This window comes from Eurosta solidaginis, chromosome 1, assembly GCF_040869045.1.
Source record: "Eurosta solidaginis isolate ZX-2024a chromosome 1, ASM4086904v1, whole genome shotgun sequence".
NCBI classification, from domain to species: domain Eukaryota; kingdom Metazoa; phylum Arthropoda; class Insecta; order Diptera; family Tephritidae; genus Eurosta; species Eurosta solidaginis.
The window spans coordinates 15,321,576-15,343,138 of record NC_090319.1 but is presented as its reverse complement, the minus strand read 5'-3'; the positions used below and the strand labels follow the sequence as shown (position 1 = coordinate 15,343,138).

At 34.4% G+C, this 21,563-nt stretch overlaps 1 protein-coding gene across 15 annotated transcripts in view; it reads left to right on the top strand.

The window, feature by feature from the left end:
- The window catches only part of osy (oskyddad), a 281,999-nt gene that overhangs the window by 101,156 nt on the left and 159,280 nt on the right, over positions 1-21,563 (top strand). For 7 of the 15 annotated variants that reach the window (XM_067781425.1, XM_067781416.1, XM_067781411.1 and 4 more), the window contains one exon: positions 18,913-19,052. The exons of 4 other annotated variants lie outside the window; for them this stretch is intronic. The gene's annotated coding sequence lies outside the window, so the exon portion shown is untranslated. Of the gene's footprint in view, positions 1-5,361; positions 5,516-18,912; positions 19,053-20,229; positions 21,226-21,563 lie in introns of those variants that run through there. 4 more of the 15 variants (XM_067781379.1, XM_067781369.1, XM_067781405.1 and 1 more) reach the window with 4 other exon arrangements.

The following is a 21,563-nucleotide window of genomic DNA, read 5'->3' as shown; positions in this document are numbered from 1 at the left end:
TTTTATTGGTATCAAAAAAAAAAAAAACAATTTTTTTTTACTTTTTATTCTGATAGTAGAATTATTATTTTATTTATTTATTTCACCCATTTCATATACCTATTAGATTTGAATTTTTTTATTTCGACCTGAAAATAATAATTCCTTTTTGAGTTTTCTCTTTCGTTTGAAAAACACCATTTTTTGAGGTTTTTTGTTGTAACTAGAAAATAACCGTCATTTTTGAGTTTTTTATTTTATCCTGGATTTAATTACTCGTTTTTGAATTTTGTATTTCTTTTCAAAAATAATAGTATTTTTTATTTTTTTTAAATAATAAAATAACTTTTTATTTCGTTTGAAAAATAAAAGTTATTCTTTCAGTTTTTTTTTTTTGTGGAAATATAACTTATTTTTAGAGTTTTAAACTTCGCTCCGAAAATAACTTTTATTTTCAAATTTTAAATTTTTTGTTTTCCTAAGAATCGTTTGCACATATTTTTGTATTTGACCTAACCATCATCATCAAAATTAATTGGAGCATAATAGCCAAAGCGACGTTGGCCGTTTCATAATCATGCCAGCTATCCCTGTTTCAAGATGGCTGACGCCAATTCGGATCCCTAAATGACGTTAAGCCTTCCTACAACTGCCTCTTCCTACTCAGTGAACGTCTCCCAATTTACATGTTTCCAAACTACTGTGTCCATTCGCATTATATGACCTAGCCAGCAATGCCTTTATTCAGTCCATCATTATACATTCTATGTACTTGCCATCGGCATCATGTACAGGAACATATGAGAACTTTTCTCTCGAACCCTCTAAGAGCTATGTCGGCGTTGTTGTAGCGATAAAGACACTTCCCCAAGGTTTTGGGGAGTGTTATCGTTGTGGTTGCTCCTTTGCCTAATTTAGATCCGATACGTTCCGATAACAAGTGCCAATAAGGTACAAGCCTGGCCATCTTGGAAATGATCTAATATGACTCCATTGAACCTTCTAGGCCATGCAATCCATCACTCCCTAGTTATATGAGGAACAGAGGTCGCCAGAGCCTTTGCTGCTACAGAAACAGAATTCGCCACATCAGTGCGATGAGCGACTTGCAGAGCGTGCTTACTCAGTCCAAAGTAGCTCTCTTTGACATGATTTATGCTCCGCTTTATTTCTAAGCAGTCATTGTTTTCGCTGTTTTTGCTCGTTGAAGGCCTTGAAGATCTCGAGTGAATAATGACGAAGCTGCCAAGGCGCGACAACGCCGATTCTTCATTCGATGAAAGCAAGTACAAATCAACCAAGGATAAGAAAGGATTTCTATTGGCAAACATCTTTTTGTGAGCTTATTTCCAGAGTTTAAGTAAATATTTTTTGGATGTTCCTTCATTTATACATAAAAGTTTGCATATATATTTATATATAGCAAAGAATTGTTTTCCATTTACTGTTGCCCAACTCTGAACACAATGCGCATTATTAGCATGACAAATTTTATGGCAAACGAGTAAATGTGGGCTTTGTTATACGCACACATACACACACTACAAACATTTATACAAATTTCCGACACGCACATAGTAAAAATGTTGACACCAAAGGAGTTGAAGTGACAAAATACATTTACACAAAGGACGAGATTTTAATTTCAAAAGAAAACCTCAAATAAATCATTCATAATACATGTAATTATTACCACCTGGAGTTTTGCCAGAAGCCATATGCCTGTTATGGATGTATGTATGTAAATGGTGTACGTATATGTATATATACAAGAAAAATATAAATAAGACAATAAAATAAATAATAAGATGTTCTAATAAATCGACCAGACACGGACAGCTAAGCGGCACTCAAGGAAAATAAAAAATTTTGTAGAAAAAACGACCCATGGTGACAAATTTTCAAGTGAATTTTATTGCAGTAATGTTTTTTTTGAAAGTTTCAGTTTTCGTTCGATCTCAATTTGAGATACATTAAGGGCTTACATTTTTTTTTAATCAAAACGCTAGTTCTCAAATGCATCTCAAATAACCGTTTATGGCGTACTCAAACAAAGAGACACAATTTGAATATTGGTTTTAACCTGCTTATCTTGTTGAGAAATTTCATTTTCTCAAATTGAAAAATTTTAGTTTCTCAAGTTGAGAAATTTTATTTTATATGAGATACTAGCAGACCCGGCAGACGCTGCTCTGCCCCAAATTTGGCCTATCTGCATACATTTTAGTAAGATTTTACCGTCTAACTCTGCCCTACCCCTTTACACTTTTTCCTAATTTTTTATTCACTCCTCCCTCCGTCTTTTTCGCTTCATCTCCATCTCCGTCTCGTTCTATCTCTTTGTCAGTCTCCTTCTCTCTTTTCTCTTCTCTCAAGTTTTTCACTTTCTTCTTCTTATCTTATTGCCAGTCCCAGAGGGTGGTATTTATTTTGTTCCAGTCCCATTCCGAGTCTCAGTCCCAGTCCCACTCCGAGTCTCAGTCTCAATCCCAGTCCTAGTCCTAATCCCAGTCTCAGTCCGTCTCTGTTATACTTCCCGGAAAAAAACATCGCAAATATTAATGTAGGCATATTTATATACGAAATTTCAGGCAAATCGAATAGGACGTATGTAAATAGGTATGTGGGTATTATTAATTCTTGTCTTTATTTCGGCTTCGCATGCATATTTATCAGTTTTGCCAGGTTGATGCGACTAAATCGAATATCACAATGAACTTTAGAGCTCTCAACAACAGCTTCCATTTGATATCCATAATACACACACATTCTAGGTGTATCCGATCCCACGTTTTGGGCTATATATCGAGACCCTAGACCTAATTGTATGAAAATTATCCTGTACTATAGCATACATCAACAGCTTTCATTTTATATTCATATTGTATATACACATTCTAGGGGTACCCGGGTCCACGTTTTGATCTCAAGACCCTAGGCACGTAGGGAAAAAAGGCAGACATTGGCCGGTTCTCAGACCTACCCAATATATTCACAAAATTTCATGAGAATCGGTTCAGCCGTTTCGGAGGAGTTAAGCCTCTAAAACCGTGACAGAAGAATTTTATATATTAGATTTTCTTTCGTTATACAGAAAAGTAGTCATTCAACAGTACGGCCTCAACTCACTTTGTTTAAAGCCACGTTGTAATTGAGTGCAGTTTTCTAAAGCACAATTTTCTACTTTTTAACTTTCGCAATTGCGAGTCGGGTTCCATACCTGTGAAGAGCGGAGGCAAATAGGAAAGAATGGATAATAAAATTATGAGAAGACTTTGGGACAACTCTTAGTCTCAATTGATAAGCAACGGTGAGAATATAAATTAGAAATAAACCTTTGCAGAGCGGGGATTTATTTTTTTTAGCTCATAGTTAATTTTAACATATATATAAATGATATATCTTCGGCGCTAAAACATAGTAAAATAAGGCCGTTTGCGGATGGCGCATTGCTCGAAGTAATTGAAAGTGAAATCATGTTAGCTAGGAGCAAAATAGAGGAAGACTTGAACTCCCTATACAGGTGCATTTGTAACAATAAGCTTAAACTTAATGTTAATAAAACCCAATTTATGGTCATATCTAGAGCGATGAATAATATGGAGCTAAAAATAATGAACTCAAACATTAACGAAGTTAAAACTTTCAAGTACTTATGGTTTCAGATTGATAATAAATTAAAATTTAATGATCATATTGATTATATAGTTGCCAAAATAGGCAAGACAATTGGTTTTCGAAGAGGTCATGCAAATTTATCAGTAGAAAATACAAACTGAAAGTGTATAAATCCATTATAGAGCCGCATTTCATATATTGTCCCAAAATATTCTTTATGGCCAATGAATCTCAGGTAGATAAGCTACATGTTATGCAAAATAAAGCTATGAGATTTATATTAAATATGAGGTATGATACTTCCATTAATAACATGATAGAAGCACTAAACTTGTTGAGTATAAAACAGCTTATGTTCTACCACAGTATGAAATTTGTATTTAATTTCAAGCGCGGTAAATTACCAACATACCTCAGCGAAAAGCTTATATATATTATTAGAGAAAACCATAACTTTAAATTACCTCTTTTCAAAACAGAATTGGACAAGCAAAATATATTTCATAAGGGCCTGAAATATTTCAATGAATTTCCTAATCACATAAAAAGTAGTAATAACTTCAACACTTTTAAAAAAAGTTTATTGGAGCATTGTAAAACCCTTCCAATAAGATAAAGTTTTTCCCCTTTTATTTTTTACATGATATATCCGATACTGGAGCGCGAAATGGGAATGGTAGTATTGGAAGCAGCAAAATACAGTGCACCCGGCCCTAAGGAAAAGAAAATCGGTAGCCGCCTGTAACTCCAGACAGTTCCAACAACTAATTTCGCTGGAATTCGGTATTTTCAGCCTATTTTTACTGTTACTGATCGGAATCACTCGCATTCCGACAGCATTAATATAACAATAAAATTATATGATGTGTAACGAAAATAAGGTCAAACAAAAGTTGGAGCAGGGGGGATTGGAAACACGTCCTTTTCAACCTCCCATTATATGTTGCGCTGTGCTGATCGGAATCTTCATGCATTCCGACAGCGTCTTTACTAAACAAAGTTGAGGGGTGATTGGATACACGTTATTTTCAATTTGCAACATCCATATAAATTCGAAATTTTGTTGCTTTAAGCTGGGAGCACTGGAGAATTGGGAAAGCGTCCTTTCCAACCATCCTTATATGAGTGGCTTCCAGACTCGTCCGTTTGTCACGCCAGTAAATATGCTGAACGGAATCATATGGCATTCAAACAGCATATTCAATAGAAATAAGTGATTATAATAATTAATTGTACTTAGTAGTTAAAGTTTTAGGCCTAAACAGCCGTAATAATAAATAAATTAAAAAATTTAAAAAGCAGCTAAAGTGACACACTTTTCAAAAATATATAAGCTTAATCAATCATGTCAAGTGAACTCTGACTTAAGAAGTTAGCTTGCCATTCTTTAAGTGGAAATTTATTACTGAAATTTTAAGATAAAGCAATTTTGAAAAAGATTTTCATAGGGCATTCTTCAAACTTTTTCAAGAGGTTACTAAAATAGGGCGCTTTCAAAGCGGCAGCCGAGTTTGTGGTATGACAATGTTCAAAAATTGAGTGCTGAAAAAAAGAGATATTGGTACATACTCTTTAAGAAAATTTAATATATCTTATATTCTTTGTGAGTGATGAATTGTCAACATCAAACACCTTGAGTCATTTTTTTAGTCAATTAAATCAATATCACTTGTCATACATACATCTCTCTCTAATGGCTCTAACATGAAATGACACTTAATTTCAGTAATTCAATCACAGCAGTTCAATTCTCATTAATTGCAGATAACACCGCTTCATTGCAAAAAATACTTTCGCTTTCCGGATTTCAATTAGCAGGTAAACAACCAATGATGTGCTTATGTCAAATTGACGCTTTAAAAAGGGAATGGAAATGATTGATAGCTTTTATCGCGACACATGTAGATAACAAATTTAGGTATGTATATTTTGATATACCCATTTGTAGATACCTATGTAGGCGGCTACTTGATGTACCTTTGTCGAATTCATATACTTTATTTGACATCGCATTGACAATATAAATGTCAAATGTTCATTCAAGCGTTATCTGCAAATCATATCTACATATATGGAAAGATTTAAAAACACACATACATATATCTATTTAAAGATTGTATGCACGCTTGAAAAAAGGATATCTATATATATATACTTTGGGAAAATATCTTTGCATTACTAGGATAAATAGGTAAAAGGCATGATGCCGTAGACAAAAAATATTTAGATTTAGATCAGTAGAGCATTTGCAAATAAAACACGAATACAAATAACCAGACAGTAGAAATGTATGACATTATATAGCCTTAAGAAATATCAGATAACTGTTTTTTTTTTATGTGACAGTAAACTTTTTTTGTGTTTAACTGTTTGTGGAATTTCACCGCTAACAGCCACCTATTTGTCTATTGTTGTTAAAAAAAATAAATGTAAGGCGCGATAACCTCCGAAGAGATCTAAGGCCGAGCTTCTCTTCCAATTTGCGACGTGCTCCTCTTGATTTTTCCCTACAAATTGGCTGGACGGGACCTACATGTTTTTTGCCGACTCCGAACGGCATCTGCAAGGCAGATGAGTTTTCACTGAGAGCTTTTCATGGCAGAAATACAATCGGAGTGCTTGCCAGACACTGCCGAGGGGCGACCCCGCTTAGAAAAATTTTCTTCTAATTGAAAAATCGTATTTCTAAAATTTTTGATGTTGCTTTGCCCAGGAGTTGAACCCGGGGCATACGGTGTGATAGGGGGAGCACACTACCATCACACCACGGTGGCCAAGTAGTATTATTAGTAGTAGTATTTACGCTTTAGTTTAGTGTTATTATATAAACTTAAAAGCAAGCAAAAGGATTCACATAGCATATAGGGATATTTATTTCAGGCTTGACGGTTTACCAAAAACATGCCAATATGGCGGTTTTCAAAGTTTGTTAATTTTATCCTAAGCATTCCATGGTTAGTAGGTAGAGATTTATGCCGATTACTTTATCGGCTGCGACGGCGTAGGCTCTATTATATACCGGCGGCTTGGACGGCGCGCCGGCGTACGCCGGTGTTCATACTTTATAAAGCTTGATTTTTCTATTTAAAGAAATAATATTTAGGAAAGGTTTTGTTTGTATGTATTTAAGGAAATCATCGTGTTGGCCACTTCGGAATGATCCGGGGTTTTTGCCTCAAGATCTCGCAAACCGTTCAAAAATTTTTAGGCGCGGCTTATTGCAGAGGGATTGTCCCTCGTTCACTTACTCCAGAGCGGCTTCGAGCCTAACCCCGGTCTTTGGAATTGGTACTGCTGCGTCTGCTGAAAAGAAATAGAGATGCATAAAATGGTCACGCGTTTGTCTGTATATCATGTGCAAAGCGTAGTTTCACTTGGGGTTAACTCCTAATAATCGTCGCGAACATAATTTATTTAAATCATTTGTGGCTCCTTGGCGGTCGCGCACAAAGGCGACTTACAGTTGCTATTAATTATACCTTTCATGAAAATGAAATGGTATATTAATTTCGTCACGAAACCGAAAATTGTAAGTCCTTAAAGGAAAATAGATAGACCCACCATTAAGTATACCGAAATAATCAGGTTGAAGAGCTGAGTTGATTAACCATGTCCGTCTGTCCGTCTGTCCGTCTGTCTGTTTGTATGCAAACTAGTCCCTCAATTTTTGAGATATCTTGATAAAATTTGGTGAGCGGGTGTATTTGGGTGTCCGATTAGACATTTGTCGGAACCGACCGTATCGGACCACTATAGCATATATCCTCCATACAACCGATTTTTCATAAAAAGAGGATTTTTGTAATATCTTACCCAATTTAACAGATTGAAGCTTCAAACTTCACCATATACTTTCGTATATTTCACGTATTGTTGCTTGAAAAAATTGATGAGATCGGTCGTATATATAGTATATATCCCCCACAACCGATTGTTCATATAAGGAACTTTTCGTAATTACTGCCCTATTTTAAGAGCTAGAGGCTTCAAATTTCAACGAATGCTTACGTATATAGCATATATTGTTGTCTGAAAAAATCATAAAGATCGGTGGTATATATAGTATATACATATAGTGTATATATATATATATTTTCGCAAATTTTAGCCCCATTTTAATAGCTAGAAGCTTCAAATTTCACAGAATACCTACGTATATAGCATATATTGTTGTCTGAAAAAATCATAGAGATCGGTTGTATATATAGTATATATCTCATACAACCGATTGTTCAGATAAGAAACTTTGCGCAATTTCTGCCCCGTTTTAACAGCTAGAAGCTTCAAATTTCACAAAATGCTTTCGTATATAGCATATATTTTTGTCTGAAAAAATCATAGAGATCGGTGGTATATATATTATATACTTCATATAAACTGTCATTTTTGCCCCTTTTTACGGCTAGAAGCTTCAAAATTCATCAAATTTCATCAAATAGTTACGTTTACGTCATATATTGTTGAAATACGTGATTCGTGGTCATAGTTTTTACACGCAGACCACAAAAAACCTGAAACTTTGCATCCTCACACAAAGTACCTACTTGTTTTTTATTTTATATTTATCTTAAAAATCGTTAAGGTATGTAGATCTGTTCACTATATATTTCTTATCTTATACATCCGATTATTCGGAGATTACGAGCGGGATAAGATTATTGTTCAGCCCCATTCATGAAAGGTATGAAGTCTTCGGCACAGCCGAAGACAGTCCCGTTTTTACTTGTTCTAAATTAATTAATGTTCTATTAATACTCCTGGCTTTCGTGGCATAGGGCGCCCCCATTTTTTCGGCTGTTTTTAAAAGCTACAGTTCCCGATGTGCGAACAATAGCAATCCCGACCACCAGTCGCTACCACGCCTCCTGACCCTCACACCATATGCTAGCACAGAAGCTATAGGACTGCGACTGCTTCGAACTCATATGTACCTTTGTCGACGTCATTTTCCTAGAAGCTCTAGGTGTAGCTCCGAAGACTTTTCAACGTTAGGGAGTGACTATTCGGCCAAGGATGCCGCTCTCGAAATCATAAGCAATCTAAATGGATATCATTGCGGAATGGGTGAAAATCATATAATCCTCGGCGCATCTACATAACTAAAATTTTACAAGAACCCTAGATAAAATGTTTAAAATGTAGACCAAAGTTTGCAGACGTTTGTGCTTACAACATTGATTCCAATAGCCTTCGTTAAATCAAAACGACATGTTAAAATGAAAGTCGACCGATTTTAAGTTGAAATATGTTAACTGTTGTTTTCCGGCCCTTATGATATAAGAGCTCAGTATTGATGACCGCGTAGCTTCAGTTTTCAAACTAGTTCGATTGTCCACTACGTTAGGGTAGTAGCACACACGGTCATTAGTTCGACTGTCTTGGGAAAGCTTTTTCTTCACCACTTTGAGTGTTCTTGCGAAGGACAAAGCCTCACCTGGTAAATATATGTGCCTACGTATTCAGATTTGTAAAAGGAGCCGTAACGTGTAAGTGATATTTAAACTTGGTTGATAGACTATAATCAATGTGATTCACTCCGAGGGACTGGTTTTGGATAGGGCCGCCAACTTTAGGAAATGTCAAACCAGGAGACTTGGCTGTTGAAGGATGTAGCGTGAAAATCAAAATTAACATTTCAGAAGCTATTGTGTAGTTTCGCAAATAAACAACAGATGTTTGAATGTAAGCCCAAGTGATTTTTCAAACCCTTCTCATAAGTACATATATCCTCAACTTAAGTATGAGGTAAGAATCATTTCAAAGAGGTGTTTATGCCCCCAGAACCTACTGAAGGATTTTGCATCACTGATTTCGCTTATTCTTTCAGCCAATCGCAATATACATTTTTTTTTTAAATCGAAAACTTTTTTGGATATTTTGCTTTTTTAACAACTTGAGAACAATTTGAAAACATGTTCGCCGTGGGTCATTTTATTTGAATTCATTGTTCATTATTAATTTTTTGAAAAACAAAAATTTGCGAAGTGAGCATATAAATTTATTATTTAACTTTTCTTTAAGTGTTTTGTTTTAATACCTTGGTGAATTGGGTGATGCAAAGTCCGGGTTAAGCTGACGTCGAAAGCGCCTGTGTATTTTAAATAACTTTTGAAGAGTTAGAAAGAGTTAAATTTCGCAATTAGTTTCTTATAACTGGCAGTGGTGCGCATCCGATAATACCACTTTCGACCATATTCGACCAATTTTCGACATGAACAATAAATGGCCTAAACTGTCTTAAACGAGAAAATATAGTAACGCGCCGGACGCCGCCGCCGCGCCGATATTTTTGATATTCGGCGGCGGCGTGCGAAAAACGACCAAAATCGGCGGCGTATATCTCTATTGGTAGGGGAAAGACTCTAAATCCGCTAAATCCCTTTTCCTCCTTACCCAAGGGCATACCAATATTTCATCAAGCAAAATAATATATAGATAGGATTTGAAAAATAATTTAAAATTTGAAATTAATTAAAAAAATAAATATATATTATTGTTCGTTTACCGGCCTTCAATGGTAATATTGAACAAGACTTGTTCAAAAAAAATTCTAGAATCTCAAACAGAATTTGAAAACTTGAAATTAATTAAGAAAAATTCTTCTGTGCCACTTTTATACGAGTATAGATCCGTAAAGAATGTGCTGCTTTATTAAAATACTAAAAATTTCGAAAAAATATATACATATGTATAAAGAATTTAACAGCGGTTCTGTGGTTCCTGAAAAGGTGAAAAAATGTTTTGAAAAATTAGTTAAAAACTTTTTCTAAAAAAAGGAAAAATTTCAGGCTTGAAAAAAAAAATATCACAAAGGTATCCTTCGCAGATTTTAAAATTTTCAAAGAGAAGGAAAATTTCTGCAAATTTACGTCAAATTTGTATATGATTAAAAAGTCGAATAAATGTTTTTATGCCATAAAAAGGAAAAGTTGTTTATATTAGTATTGCGAAAATTTCAAAATATATTTAAACGTTTTCGGAAAGTCACCAAAGCAAAAAAAGTTACAAAAAAAATTGTTCGGAATACAATTTTAGAAATTCTTTAGATCTTGAAATTATAAAAACTTTCTCAAAAAGATAAAACTGTTGCATTAAAAAAGTAAAGAAAATAATTCGAAGTAGCATTTTAATTTTTCGTTAGATGTTTAAACGAATTTAAAAAAATTCTGCGTGATTACAAAAAAAAAAAAATTATTTTTCTAAAATAAGCAAAATTCAAGTAGCAAAAATTTAAAATACAAAAAACAATAAGAAAAGTATATGTAGCATTTTGATAGTTCTGTCGTTTTTCTATATGAATGCAATTTTCCAAAAAAAAAAAAAGAAAAACATTTTGGAAATTCAAAAAAATACTTAAAAACAAGTAGTGCTTCTTGAAAAAAAGGAAAAAATGGCCAACAAAGTTTCGACAGTTATCTTACTTTATAAGAAATAGCCCTTTTAAGCTCTTTAATTTTTGAAAACGATTACAAAGTTCCAATAATTTGTTCTTAGTAGCTTTTTAATAGTTCTTTAGTTCTTTATTTGTTGTTTTTCGGCCTTCAATATTTAAATTATTAAATTTTCCACATAAACCACGTTTGCTAACGAAATATGTGGATGATATATTTGCTATCGTCAAAACAGATAAAGTCCAAGAAACGGTGGCCACTCTAAATAGCTACATGAAGTCTATAAATTTCACGTCAGAGATAGAAGTTGACGGAAAATTACCATTCTTAGGTACGATGGTAATAAGACATAACAATAAACTTACATTCAAATGGTACAAAAAACCCACTGCGTCTGGGAGATTAATAAACTTTTATGCCAAGCATGAAAGAAGAATCATAGTAAACACGGCAAAGAACTTTGTCAGAAAAGTTCTCTCTATTAGCGACGCATGTTACCATGAGGAAAATGTTGCCCTGATCAAGGAAATATTAACAGACAACGATTTTCCTCTATCTTTAATCAATAGTTACATGCGAGCTTTTTACGCTAGACCGAATACTACTGAGATCAGACAGGATGCCAAGAAAATATTCAAGACAGCCACATACATTCCAGGCTTGTCCAACAGACTGAAGAACTGAAATATATATGACCGGGACAAGTTCCAAATAGCTTTCACGTACGACAACACTCTACGACAAATATACAGCAACATGAAAAGCAGGATTGAAAAATACGAGAAATCCAACGTAATATACCAAATTAATTGCAATGGTGACGGGTCCCACTTATGCAATAAAGTATATGTGGGGACAACTAAATCTAAGCTTAAGACAAGGATTTCCGGACACAAGTCGAACATAAAAAACAGAAATAATTTGAACGATAACAAAACAGGCTTAACACATCATTGTAGCGCTACGGGACATTGTCCAGATTTAGACAATGTGAGAATTTTGCAACAAGAGAAGTAATATAACAAGAGGTACATACTTGAAATGCTTCATATTATTAATATAGAGAGCGACAAACGGATAAATTTTAAAACAGACACGGAAAATTGTGCTTCGGCCTATAGGCAGCTAATAAGCAGAAACAAAAAAGCGCTTTGAGAGCAATTTGTTAGTTTAATGTCCCACCAATATTCGTATTATAATGTTAGACAACAACAGCTTACCTGTAGCTGATATATGTACATATATATGTATGCTGAGCGCGACGTACAGTTGGAGAAATTTGTACATGGTTGTTTTTGTCAAAATTTGTTTATATTTACGGTATTTATTTGTTTACATTATATTGTTTATATTCGTTTAATATGTAATCTTTTAAAATTAGTCGATCAGGCACAGCCAAGAGTGTAAGTTGTGTTATAAGGATGTACGTAAAATGCACTTTTTGATATTTTTATTGTTTTGTAATCTTTTCAGTCCTGAGGATGATCTCAGATTGAGGTCGAAATATCGATTAACATTAAACAAGTATATTTATTGAAAGATATAAAATATTTGGTTTTTATTTATGCGTGGCCTTGAGCTCGAAAAATTTAATAGTTTTTTAGTTCTTGTAACAGAAAAAAGTTCTGCTTAACTATTTACATCAATTTTATACTTTACCAAAAAGTTGCAAAATTGTAATATGAGGACAGAAGCTAGCTACTCGATAACTGAGTATTGAGCTCGTTGCAAGATTCATATACCATAATAGTGTAAAGGCAAATGCCGTTATTCATTCAGCACTTTGAATGTCAGAAGGTATGTTTGGCAATTGATATAAGTGTTACCTTTTGTTGTTATTACTTTTTATAAGCTTTTATTTACTTTCACTTGGCTGTTGTCTGCAATCAAATTTTGCAAGTTAAATTTGATACACTTCCCGGAGTCCGATTGAGCTGAAATTTTGCACACATGTATAACTCCGATGACAATGCAATATTGCTTTGCGAGAATTCGATAAATTTATCGATAACAGAGTTATCGGTAAAGATTTGTGTTCACAAGGGTAAGATCTGCAATCAGTAGTAGTAAACTGAACGTGACATAGGCAGTCACAATAGAATATGATTTTAAGTTAGTTAAGCATGGGGCGCATTCCAAAAGCACAACTGCTGGCGAAGTTGATTAGTGATAACTTTCTGGAACGCACAGTTACAACTTTACGACAAATTAGTGAGCATAAAAATTTTCCGCCCTATCCTCTCAAGGTTTTTATCGACTGGTTGTTGAGAGTTGGCTCAACGTATCGTTTCAAAAGCACAATTTCTTTCACTCAGCTGATAACTGATTATTATCAAGATCAATTAATTAATGGAACAGAAAACAATGATCAGATTTATGTTAATAATATAATACACTCAGATGTAAACAAAACAGGAGGTCTTCCAAAATAACTAGAAATATTTGTTGGTCCTAAAGTTATGTTGAGATCTAACGTCGACGTTGCTAAGGGACTTGTAAATGGAGCAATAGGTCACATCACTGAAATTATATGGAAATATTACAGACGTGCTCAACTACACAATAACGATATACCATCGGTTCGCGTACACTTTGGTAACGATGGCGTTCACATAATACAGCCTAAATCAGTTCAATTTCCTTCTAAATTTAATCACGGCACAGCTGAAAGAGGAATTCTCCCGATTGTATTATCGTGGGCATCAACTGTGCAAAAATGCAGGGAACTACTGCAGACCATGCTGTTATTTATCTAGGCTGCAAATTATTTGCTGCTGGTCAAGCTTATGTGTCTTTAAGCCGAGTTAGGTTTTTAGCAGGTCTTCGAATCGAAGAACTTGACTGTTCGCAGTTGACTTCGAATAAACCTTGTAATTTTAATGCATTAAAAGAAATGGATAGAATGAGAAACGTTACAAAAAAAAAAAAAAAAAAAAAAAAAAATTGACTGTAAAGAAATATAACACTTTCTAAGTTCATTGTAACCTTTAGCGATAATTAGGCTTCTTCGTCTGCGACAAAAAAATTCCATATTGTACATAATTATATATTTTTAACATTAAAACTTTACACCTAAATTATTAAATTATTAACCAATATAAAAAGCTTATTTTTAGAAAAGTTTTTTTTCTTTAATTTTATTATACCATTACGTATATACTTGTATACCGTATGTTTTTTAATCCAAACTCTGTGGAATATTTATAGGCACGCTTCATGAGTTTACTGATATTGGATTTTTAGCATTGCTTGTAAAGCTTCCGCTGTTCAATGTTATATCGCTATTATAAATTACAAATTTAGGTAAATGGTTTTGATACTTCCTTTGATGTTACGTGGCTTGATATTAATTGGATCGAATCTACTCGGATGTAGTTTTACCTCATTCGTCGAGGTCATTTGATTGCAGAAACCATGTTTGTAGATACGATTGATATCCGGAACCAACGAAAAGAAGAAGAGAGCGATGTCGTACATCGCACCAGTATTTATAACAAGAAATTGTCGATGGAAGGCAACTGACGCATATGACGATTCGAAGCATTGGATCAACTCCAGTCTACTTTACGGCCAGGGTGGTATGAGCGCAAGTCATACAACTAGTTAGGTGAACGCAAATCACAGGAGGAGCGATGAAGTGATCACAAGTCACAGGTGGGGATAGGTGACAGAAGGTCACATAAGGACAGGAATATCATTATCTATTTAAGTGAGCATAACTTACTTAAACACATTTTTTTAAAGTTTTAGAGTATAGAGTTTTTTATTCAATTTATTTATTTATATATATATTTTTTTTCAACGTTTTAATCAGTGCTCTTCAAAAATGTTTATATGGACGTGGATATCACAACACCTCTAAAAAATTACATACACTGAACCTTTATTAAATTAAAAAAAAAAAAAAAAATTTTTAAATGTTTAAAGAATTCTGATGGTCCCCTAAATGAATAAATTTTGAACTAAAATTTTTCTCAATGCCACAATATTTTTGAAAAATTGTTTTGTGTAAAATTGTTAGTGTAAATATGAATATCATAAGGAAATTGTTTGCCTTTATATGGAAGTACTTTTTCTTTGCACTTTCATATGAAATTCACTTTCATGTGAATCGAATTTATATTTTAAGGCGTATTGGAGTGCTATGAATTTTTTTATATTCAAAGTGTGAGTTTGTATCTATGCTCATTAATCAGAGCAAAACAAAAACAAAAGTGCTATAAGCTCTGCAGGGCCGTGGGGAGGGGGGGGCGGCAGCCGGGGCAATTGCCCTGGGCCCCGGAAAGATTTTGGCAAGGCAAAGCAGTATTGACAGTACTCTAACTTTCATAGATACATACATATTTTGTTGCTATAAAAATTGTTGTAAAATTGAAAATCACTAAACTAAAATCATAAGCATCCAATCAAATACTATGGGGCATAGTCAAAGTCGAAATAAAATGCGATTTTAAGTTAGATAAACGTTTTTGACAAAATTTTATAGCCGCTTTATTTCAAAAATGCTTCAAATAACTTAAAATCACATTTTATTTCGACTATAACTATGCCCCTATCGGTTTGGTCGTATTGCTTTTTCATTTTTCTAAAAGCCAGCAATATCTGTAAATACAGGCTGATAATAAACTAGAGCGTTAATTTGAAAAAATTAGTACACTTGACTTGTTTTGCGAAGCGCAAATTTGTGCAAACATATGAGTATGCCGTGGATAAGCTTACATAGGTCAGTTTCGCGTTAATTGTTGCAAGCTTCGTATTTCTTTTGTCAGTGGTGCAATTATTGGTAAATTTTTCAATGTGCAGAAGTCATCACATTTTTCGGTATTATGCAGAAATTTTATAATATCTTTAGCACAAGCCCTCACAGATGGAAAATTCTCAAGGAAAAAACTAATTGCTCCTTGCACAGCATGTCAAAAACAAGATGGTCTGCTCGTGTTGTAGTGTGAAACCTTTCGCAACTCACATTCTCCAAATATTGAAAGCTATTCATGAAATCAAGCGTTTGAATCTGAGTTCAGAAACAGTAACGGATTTGAAAGGTATTGAAGCATATATGTGGAAATTTGAGTATATCCTCTTAGCCTCCATTTGGCTCAAAGTGTTAACGGTAATCAACCATCGAAATCTGGTACTGCAAGCTAGAAATTCTGGAAACACTGGACGTGGAAACAGATTGAAGAGTTGAAGAAGTTCAGGGATCAATGGTCGATCATACTTCAAGAATGTAAAGTTCTGGCAGCGAGTATAGGAGTTGTGAATACCTTCGCAGAGGAAGAAGGAAGATAAGAAAGCGCCAGTTCGATGAATTACCTGGCGAATCAACTGAGTGTGACACCGAAACTCAATTCAAACAGCAAGTTTTTTACGTTCTTTTGGACCGGTTGATTGGTAAAATGACACGACGTTACGAAGCCGTAAATGACATTGCGGTTAAATTTAGTTTTTTGTGGAAGTATCAGGATCTGACAGAAGAAGAGCTCAGAGAAAAGGCAGCGGTATTCTGCACGATTTATGGAATCGATATTTCTATCTCAAAGCCATCCACTTAGCGAATTTGGGATGTGATTCGCTGCCACAATTTCAACATCTGAACAAATTTCGTGACTTGACGATGGAAGTATTATTTCCTAACATCTGCATAGCATTAAGAATATTTTGCACACTTCCAGTCAGTGTGGCTGAAGGGGAGCGTTCTTTTAGTCTATTATCTCGCGTAAAAAAATCTTTAAGTTCTACTATGAGCGAAAATAGCTTGACAAGCCTTGGAACATTGGCGTTGGAGTTCAGCCTTGCTCGCAGCATTACTTTTGAATCGGTATATTCGCAGACCAAAAAGCACGGAATATTTTCCTTGGATGATTCAAGCTCTTAAAATGTACATATTTAGAAAATGTTAATGTATGCAAATCAAACAATGAAATCTAACATTTCATTTTTGTAAGTTCTCCAGTAAATCTTATTTTATATGAAATAAAACTGACAATATGAATTGAAAAATTTATGTACGTTATGTTACTTTTTTTACTGGGTCTAGTTTATTTTTTAGGGGGGCCCGTAAACGCGAACTGTCCCAGGGGCCCGGCTCGGTTCTCTGCGGCCCTAAATAAACGTGATTTTTTTCTTCTTTTAGCAATTCTGTTTCATTTAGGCAAAGGTTTTTTTAGTTTATGCTATACAAATTTCAGGCTTTTTCAAAAATTGTCGGGACAGCTTTCTTCAAATGGCATTGGCTGATGGCTCTAAGGCATTTATAGTACACACTGTTTTGTAAATCTCTTTTTACGCAGTTTCATTTGCTACATCATTCACTGAATGATTCACAACAAAGTTCAAGAAAATTATAGCATAGTGAGCATAATTTTTGCACAACAATGCCAACTCATTCAACATGATCCCACAAACCAGAACACATGTCGAAGCCAACATATTTCCCGGCTGTTCTCAGTTTCACGTATTTGAGCTTAAAGGCTAAATGCACCTACATACTAATTATGTTCTCTGTTCAAACTAGAATTTTTTTCAGTTTTGTTTATCTTTGTAGATAGCTCAGTGGTCTAGTCACAAAATTCCAAGCGATTTAAAGAAATTATTGGTGTAACAAAACTCATTATGTTGTCAAAACTTTTAATAATAACTGAATTTTTATGAAAAATAAAGCATGCTCGTAACACATTTATGTATATGGGGTATTCCATCCCATTTCGACCAATTTTGAACCCGACCCCTTTAGAATTGGCTGAAAGTTTTTCTTCTTTTTCTAGCTTACGAAAGACGTTTTTCAGAAGTTTTTCAAATTTTTTCATCCAACTCAAAAACAGTTATGAATTTTTAAAAAACGCCGTTTTTGTTTTCAAAATGCTAAAACTTTTTCAAAAATTGACAGTTTGGGATCTTTTTTTTTTTTTAAAAAAATTCGTTTTTAAATGTACTTTTCGGAAAAATTTCAAAAAAAATTTTGAAGTTTTTTTTTTTGTAATTTTTCAGTTTTTCGAGATTTTTCGAATTTCGCCCTTTTTTTCTCAGAAAAAACTTCAATCAATTCTGCAATCATCCCCACTGTTGAAATAATAACTTTGAGTTTTAAGTTCAATATTTCCTATTGAGAACATATTTCTAATAATTAGAATGAATAAGACATATTACATATATTGATGAGTTAACTATATGTACACATGAATTTTATCTTTTAGTCCTCATTAAATCGTTGAACTAAGAAGTGCTTTTCTTTTATTGTACCGGACATTCACGCAAGTATACAAATCCCCTTCCAATTAATACCAACACCCACTAATCCCGGAGTGGACCGAGAATTACTCAAAATAAGTTTTACATATTTTGAAAAAAACGTTGTTTTTTCAAACTGCTATAACTTTTTCAAAAATTGACCGTTTGGGATCATTTTTCTTTTAAAAAATATGTTTTTAAATGTACTTTTCGGACAAAATACAAAAAAAATTTTAAAGATTTTTTTTTTTTTTCAATTAAATAAAAAAAAAAAAATTCTCGGTCCACTCCGGGATTACTGGGGATGATTGCAGAATTGATTGAAGTTTTTTCTGAGAAAAAAAAAGGGTGAAATTGGAAAAATCTCGAAAAACTGAAAAATTACAAAAAAAACGGTAAATTTTTGAAAAAGTTATAGCATTTTGGAAACAAAAACGGTGTGTTTTTACATTCATAACTTTTTTTGAGTTGGATGAAAAAATTTGAAAAACTTCTGAAAAACGTCTTTCGTAAGCTAGAAAAAGAAAAAAAACTTTCAGCCAATTCTAAAGGGGTCGGGTTCAAAATTAGTCGAAATGGGATGGAATACCCCATATATACACACTTATATTCATATATTGTACATACAAATACATATCTAAAGCAATAGTGGTAACTTATGATCTAATTTATTTTTATTTATTTTTTCTCATTACAGTTAAATACTGACGATGACTAAACGGCAATCATCTATTAGTTAAACGGAATATGAAAACAATAACAAAACGCTGCAAGCGACAGCAACAATAAAAGCAGGCAGCAGAAGCCGGAAGCGAGCTGCTGAACAAAACTACATAAGTAAAATATTGAATGAGTTAAACGCTTGTAGGCGTTTTTAAATACATTAGACCGTGCGTACGATATTGGCTAGGGATTTTTTGGCCCCCGACTACTTGCAATAAATTCACAGCAGCGAACAGAAAAATAGCAGTGCCATTTTTTATCAAACTGCTTCAGATATGATACTCTTTTTTATACCCGATATTTAGAAAAATTGCAAATTTTAAGAAAATTTTACGGAAATTTCAAACCTTTTTTTGTAGTTTTCCGAATTTACTTAAGTATGCAGTTTTGTAGGTCAGTCAATTCAAGTCACACTAAGTACAAGTTATAGGTCTTCTATAGCGAAGATAATATTGTTATAAATATCAAATAAAACGGCTCTGGGAATGTTCGAGAGGAAAGTTCTTGGAAATATTTACGGACCTCTACGCGTTGGCGATAGAACGAGTACCGAAAAATATTTAATGATGACCTGTACGAGCTTTCACAGACATCAACATAGTCCAACCAATTAAAACGAAGCGGTTACGCTTGCTAGGCCTAGTTATGCGAATGAAAGACGACGTTCCGGCCAAGAAAGTGTGTCTATCCGAACCCGCCTATGGAAGCAGAGGAAAAGGGCGGCTCCCACTCCGCTGGAAGGACATGGTGGAAAACGGCTTAAGCTCCCTTGGTGTGACTAATTCACGCCAGTTGGCAGAGTGAAGAAGCAACTGCCGACGGTTAGACGGTCATAACCTTGCGTGAATTATATTGTTACCAATTTGTAGCTGGTTTAGTCATGAAACTCAATGCGGTATGTAGAAGCTTGTCTTAAGTTTGGAAATGCTGCCCAGCTTCAGTTCGTTCAAAGCATTCATAAGCGTACAAAATTGTGTGAGAGTAAGTTTTTTTGATCGCAAAATAAGCGTTTTCGCGACAGAGGGACGAAAACATGTTATTGGATTGTGTCAATGTATTCAGCTCTGATATATCATCCAATGATTGTTCGCCCACCAGCAGCAAATGTTGCCAAATTTTTTGTAGGGGCTTAATAACGACATCAGAAGAGGATGTTAAATGCCTCTTGCCAACCCAATCGCGACATTGACTGAATTAGTATGTGTGTACATAGAGAATAGCGAAACAAGTTTCAGCATGAAATCTGCGCATTAGATATTCACTGCTATAAGTACAAGCGAAAACTGTTTCACTGCTTGCTTTACTTATTCTCAGTCAAAGTGTCCAAATGGCATGCAGGTGACTACGATGACTTCTGATTTTGATTTTTCGTGCTAGGGAACAAGCGTGCACGCATCTGGCCTTGTTGCTCGTTAATCAACGACTAAAGCACTACCACTTCGATGATTTTATTCCAACCAGCACAGCCACAGTTTCAATTTTATGGTCACTACCCTTGGGTTTTGAAAAGAAAACTCATGTTTGATGTGGTCTAATGCATATGTATTTGGATACATGTACTTTCACATACATGAGATGTCAAGGCAAACATAACGGTTGTTGAATAGAATCATTTCATTTCCATCCCTATATTCACACATACAATTTGGACACACATATGCATAAATCAGAAGATACAAGAGCCAAGTCACAATCGCCCCAAGGAAAGCGAAAGCTACACGCTTTCATGTGCTGGAACTACTATAATAAAACCAACAACAACAAGAGCAATACTACGTAGATATTACCATTGCGACTACTATCACTGCACACAAGTTTTGTTGAACTGAATTGGTCTGCTTAACATCAATTGTAACACTTGACGAGACAATAGACGAACTGCGGGTGGTGTGAAGAGACAAAATGAAAAAGTAAAAAAAGTTGATGAAAAATAAGGAAGTAGAGTTGGCTTTAAGTGTTGAGTCGCACGAAGGCAATAAGTCCGATAGTCAGCAAAAATATATTGAAGATCCCGAATGAGACTAAAGAGTTTGAGGAGGCGAACAAAAAATAAAAAGAATTATTGCAATATCTTACGACGCAGTGGGAGCACAACAGGGAGTGAATAGTTGCAGCTACGAGATACGACAGTGGAGACTCCTATATGTGTATACTAACACTGATTTTGCTGCATTTGTTTGTGTGCGCGTATGTATATGTGTCACAAGCATTGGTGAAACACTAAAAACAGCAACAGAAGATGTTCATGTCGTGGTAAAAGCGCAAAGGCGGCGACAATAACGAAGCGGTAAAAATGCGATAACAACAAAAGGGACATGATAACCGTCGCCGTGTTAAGTATAGCTCTGGAAGGAGAAGAAGAACAATAATAATATATTTACATATAAATTGTGCAAAGGGATTGCGCTAGAATAAAATGTAGGGAGCTGATACTTAAAGATGTACTAGCATTAGGGTGCACGAAAAGAAGCGAAGTCGGAGCTTTAAAGCACACCATTGCAAATGTTTTTAGCAAAACAAATACAAAAGTATTAAGAAGTAAATTTTTATAGCATGACTTTTGGTAAGGTTAACTTACAAGGACTGGGCTGAGAAGTCGCAGCCCAGCCCAAAAGTGAGGCCACC